This window comes from Nematolebias whitei, chromosome 7 (genome assembly GCF_014905685.2).
Source record: "Nematolebias whitei isolate Nwh7 chromosome 7, NemWhi1, whole genome shotgun sequence".
NCBI classification, from domain to species: Eukaryota; Metazoa; Chordata; class Actinopteri; order Cyprinodontiformes; family Rivulidae; genus Nematolebias; species Nematolebias whitei.
The window spans coordinates 4,202,166-4,208,049 of record NC_056504.1 but is presented as its reverse complement, the minus strand read 5'-3'; the positions used below and the strand labels follow the sequence as shown (position 1 = coordinate 4,208,049).

Below are 5,884 nucleotides of genomic sequence, written 5' to 3'. Positions count from 1 at the left end.
TATATATGTATGTATGTATGTATGTATGTATGTATGTGTGTGTGTGTGTGTGTATATATATAAATATATATATATATATATGTGTGTATATATAAATATATATATATGTGTGTATATATAAATATATATATATGTATATATATATATAGAGAGAGAGAGAGAGTCATTTTAAACCCTTCCCACACTCTTGCAATATTAAACAATGTTTCTAAACTCTAAATGCTCTAAAAAAGCACAGAATGTCATAATTTCAGCTCTCTGCCTCCGCTGCTCTCTGCCACCTGCAAGCGCTCTTGGCCACACCCACTTCTACACTCTGCATGGAGAGCAGCTGATCAGCTGGAGCAGGAAGTTTATCCTGCAGCATGGACTGCACAAAGATGCAGGAGGTGCTAAATAATTTATTTTAAATAAAATTTCCATGCCGATCGTGTGGCTCATCCATCAGTCAGCCAATTGTGTGTCATGTCCAATCTTATTTTGAAAAACCGCGATAGAGCGAGTGTGTGAAAACGAACTGTGAAGTAGCGATGGACTACTGTACATCATCAAATAATGCATTCCTCATAGTATAGTTTTTTCTTTTTTTTACCTATATTTCTATAGTTTTGGTTTTTATATTCATACCTGCAAACTTGGTGCTTTTCAGGTAAATTTGCCAATTTCAAATTAAATATGATGGGGGCGGGGTCAGAGGTGTGGTAGATGGCATAATTTCCCACTGACTGGACTTTAAGAAACAACAAAGTTTCTGTCTACAACAGAACATCTTTGGTGGAATGTGAATCATTTGGGAAATCACAATGAGGATAGATGACAGGAAAGTCTTTCCCATGGACAAAGGAAAATGGTCTTCCTTATAGTCACTTCTACTGTTGGACACTTAGTTTTAAGGTAAATCTCATTATCTGCCAATGAGATAATAAGTTATACTTAATCTGGCAAAAACATAATCCTTCTTTAGTAACGTCTTGTGAGTCATAATCTGTTATGTTCTCCAACATACCATACCACTTTATTTATAAAGCACTTAAAACAGCAACAAGACCAACCAAAGTGCTGTACAGACAGAACAACAGGTAACACACAAAGCAAAATACAAAATGAGGTAAATCAGAATATAGACATAAAAACCGATGCAGATAATGACGACTAACCAGTGTGGAGCATACAGGATCAAGACACAGATCATCTTGTGTTGAAAGCTACTGAATAGTAGTGATGTTATCTGTCATGGAAAGCTTGTGAGCATGTAATTTAAGCTAGGATGTTAGCTAACATCAGTGAATTGTGCGTCAACGTTAGCCTACAACGTCAGTCGGTTCAGTGAAGGTGAAGGACATTTCAGTAGGGAAACAATATTGCACAGACCCCTCCCCCACTACAGGCACTAGGTTTGTCATCTTTTTCACCCCTTGAGAGTTTGCAGGTATGTTTTTTAGAGGTGCTCCTCTGTTTCATTTGAGACCCTCTGTATTTTCAGAGGGTCTTTTAATCTTTTCTGGCTGAATGTTGCTGTTGATTTCAGTCTCTCACCTCATCCGACAAAATGTTTTAGTTTGGGTGCAAAGAGCAAAAACAGAATTACAAGCTGCACAAGTAAAAATTCAGTACAAAGAGTAAAAGCAGTTCCACATGCATGCAGGCTGCAGAAGCAGACGCTGTACGGCTCACAATGGCTGACTCCTGTTGGCTTGACCGAAAACAGGACGTCAGTAGCGAATGCATCGTGCTGCAGCAGCTCGGTATCTATCCGGGTCAGTAAAAGCAAAAAACAAAACAGAAACTGCCATTGGCAAAAATGGACTTTAGACATCCATCCATCCATCCATCCATCCATCCATCCATCCATCCATCCATCCATCCATCCATCCATTATCTTTATCCGCTTCTTCCATTTTGGGTCACGGGGGTCGCCGATTCCCATGTCCAGCAATCACTGTGTGAGGGGCGGGGGACACCCTGGACAGGTCTCCAGTCCATCACAGGGACACATAGAGACAAATGAGACAAACAACCATTCACTCTCTCACCTAGGGACAATTTAGAGTTACCAATCAGCCTAACATGCATGTTTTTGGTCTGTGGGAGGAAACCCACGCATGCACGAAGAAAACATGTAAACTCCACCCAGGAAGGCCCCCGGACTGAGATTTGAACCGGCAACCTTTTTGCTGAGAGGCAGCGATTCTACCAGTTGCGCCACCGTGCTGCCTCTGACTTTAGACAGAAAAATGTTAAAAAAAACTATAATAATAAGTAAATAACAGATTTTAAAAACTGATCCACTTGTGTAAATTTGACAATTAAAGCCTCATCTTCAGCTACCTGATCCTGAAAGTCCAGTCAGCTGGAGAGTCTTTACAAAACTCCACGCATGAGTTATTCATTTATTTATTTGTTTACTTATTTATTTTAAATGGCCCTGAATTTAAAAAAGTGGATTTTTTAAAATAAATGAAATGCAGAGTATTTTTTTTTAACTAAAGGCCCTTAAAGAGGCTTTTTTTAATGGACTGTAATTTTTTTTTTCTGGCTGAGGTAGCTTTATAAAATTATTAGTTTATTGTGGAAATAAATATATATAAAAACAGCATTTAAGGCAGTTAAATAAGGAGGTCTTAGTGCGATGCATGCGGTGTTTCCAAACTCAGTGGATATTCATTTTCATTCTTTGGGATTATAATGTTAACTAATATTTTTGTCTTCATATTAAGCAGCCCTGTCTGGTGCGAACTCACTCGTCTAGTTTGGAAGTTATGGGCAACTCTTTCTTTGTGAGCTCATAGCTTTGCAACAAACACCGCAGGTAAAAAAGTGACTAATACAAGAAAATTGTTTTCTCACATGTTCCTACAAGATACAGACTCTTGTTAAAACTGCCTTTGCATCAAAATAATTCCGTTTGAATATCTTGATAAGATGGAAAGGAGCTATATCCCCCAGTGCTCTCAGTTTAGCTGCAGCTTTCCAGAGAGCCACGTTGATGATGACAGACTGGGTTGGGCCTGCGGGACATTTATTTGGGTTTTTGTTTATTAGTCAGAGTCGAAGATTCTTTATTGTCATTCACACCACATGTGGTACATGTAGTAGAACAAAATTATGTACAGAGTCCCAGCTACATCAAACAATAGCAAAAATATAAAGTGTAAGAAGAAACAGTAAAAAAGGATCTGAGATTTAAACTAAGATGTACGCTAAACAAATGCCAAACAGGACGCTAAAAGTAAACTAACATACACTAGGATTCATTCCAAGCACGCAACAAAAATACAGAAAGAAGGTGCCAAAAGTGAAAAAGCAATAAATCTGGAGCAGCATGGTCCAACTGGCAGAGTGGTCCTGATGACAGCGAGGTTATCTTAGCAACATGGTCCAGTTAGCAGCATGACACTGTTAGCAGTGAGGTTTCTCTTAGGGTGACCAGACGTCCCTGATTTGGAAATCAGGGACGTCAAGTTTAGACATAGGGAAGTTACTCAGTGACAACACAAAGGTTAAATCATGTCATCTGGACAGTTTCACTTAAAAAAAGAGTCCACATGACGATTGAACCTTTATTTGTTGTTGTCTACCTGGATGACTGAGCTTTCAAACCTTTTCTCCTCAGTGATGGAAACTGAATGAGGCAAGAAATGAACTGAAAGTGATGAGGAGGGAGAGGTCGTTATAAAAGTGCATATCTATTCTTTTCTGTGAGCTTGGAGCTCCAAATAAATATAGTTTTTGCTAAATATAGGCATTTCATCAGTGGAAGAAACTAGTTAAATAATTAGAGGCAGTTTTTTGAGTGACAAGATGAAATAAGGGGAAGAGCAAATGAAAAGAACAAGTAACAATTTAATAAATTGTGTCTTATTTCTTGTGTTTTAAGTTTTTCACTTCACTATTATCTGTGGGGAAGAGGTTAGAAAAAGTGGGCCTGTGAGTTCACCGGTTCAACTCCCCGGACCAACAACATGTAGATGGGAAAGGTGAAGCACCCACACCTGCCTCCACCCTCATTTGCCCCACTCTGGGCCCTTGAGCAAGACCCTTAACCCCCACCATCTGCTCCCCCGGGCGCCCTAGATGCATCTCTTTGCTCCACACAGAGGCTGTGGTAGCTCGGTGTCTGTGGTTGGATCAGGAAGGGCATCCAGTATAAAAACAAACGTCAAGTCTTCTTGCGAGTTAGTTCTCTGTGGTGACCCCTGAAGAAGGAGCAGCCGAAAGAAAAACAATATTGAGCATGCATTAGTGCAGATCTCATAACTACCATTATAGAAGTTTGAGCTCTGTATCTCTAAATCTGACCGTGTTACACTCATTATTGTGTTTAATATGGGCAGACCGTGGCAGCCATTTTGAATTGGACTGACTCCAAGAGTTATTCGGGTCTAGACCAGTGACGTGCCGGCAGGTGAGGCAGTGCATGTTGTGAGGCAGTTGATGTTCTACAGTCTGTCTAATGTGTTGAATGAATGTGTGTGACATATTTATTCTTTCTAGTCGGTCATAGTGCACGCTGAAAAACACAGAGGTGAGACAGACATTCCTTGCCTCACCGATAGGGGGCAGTGCTGCCGCATAGGGACAATGAAGCAGGTGTGTTCTTCTGTTACAGAGGGGCAGGGGTGTGTGGCAAATCAGTACACTCATTTAAATTAGTTTAGACAAAATGGAAGACCATATGTAAAAACTAAAGCATTTTCTAAACTCATTTATCTTAAAATAAAGATAATACATGTTTTATTGTTTATTTAAAAGGAGTATGGAGTTGATTAAAGCATAATTAGATGCCTTTTTAAAAAGTAAAATGGTCTAAATTGAAATATAAGCTTCTATTTTGGATGTGAGCATCAGATTGCAGACGAGTCCGTGTCACCCACCTCACCGCGCGTCACTGGACTGTGATTCAGTTTGACCTGATGCACAGAATCTGAGCTGAAGACACAAGGAGAATGGAGACGTGGAGCAAAACACAGCAGTTTGGTTTGATGCATTTAGTTGGTTTGTTCACAAACACCTGCTTTGGTTTAGTGTGTTCTTGAGCACGTGTACATGCGCTCAAGTGTAGCTGTTTCTGCATGTTGCCTAGCGTGTCAGCGACTGTCAGTGAACGCCAACGTTACAGGGCAATCTGCATTCCAATGAATCTTAACTCTGCGTGCTGACCTTGATTTATTCCCTGCATAAGTGGGTAAATAAATGCATTGAAAGGAAGGAGGATGAAGAAGGAGCACACTTTGGTTCCACACGTGAGGAGACTGAGGAAAACAGCTGAGTGCAGTCAAGGTGGCTGATCCAACAGCGTCAAGGAGCCATTATGGAGCATTTAGAAAATACAAATAAACTTGTATTCCTTGAATAAAATTGCTTCTAACAATAAGTAATGCATATTGGTTGCCACCTTTCATGACAGAATTTTTTGCTGGTGGCAACAAACGTGTGGAGTAAGAAAACATTCTGACGCTGCTGCTCCTGAATCCAGGAACACGGTACAAACACACAGAACAGTGTGAAGCGAATGCTCCTTTAAATGTACAAACTGTTCCACCAACTCAACAAAAACTGTTTGAAGTTTATTGTTATTGTTTATAAATAAAAAACAAAGCAGCTGGAACAGGATTTACACATCTGGGACAGGTAATATGTTTATTGCTGCTGCACCACAGTGTGTGCCTGTACCATGTATGTCACTATTTTACATCCATCCATCCATCCGTCCGTCCATCCGTCCGTCCGTCCATCCATCCATCCATCCATCCATCCATCCATCCATCCATCCATCCATCCATCCATCCGTCCATCCGTTCTTCCATCCATCCGTCCATCCATCATCCATCCATCCATCCATCCGTCCGTCCGTCCATCCATCTATCCGTCCATCCGTCCATCC

General features: G+C 40.4%; 2 protein-coding genes across 2 annotated transcripts in view; both read right to left on the bottom strand.

Annotated features, from left to right (window-relative positions):
* epha8 (eph receptor A8) overlaps nucleotides 1-5,884 on the bottom strand; it is a 312,202-nt gene that overhangs the window by 50,426 nt on the left and 255,892 nt on the right. The window lies entirely within an intron of this gene.
* Nucleotides 1-5,884, bottom strand: part of c7h1orf50 (chromosome 7 C1orf50 homolog) — a 388,096-nt gene that overhangs the window by 258,378 nt on the left and 123,834 nt on the right. The gene's annotated exons all lie outside the window — the stretch shown is intronic.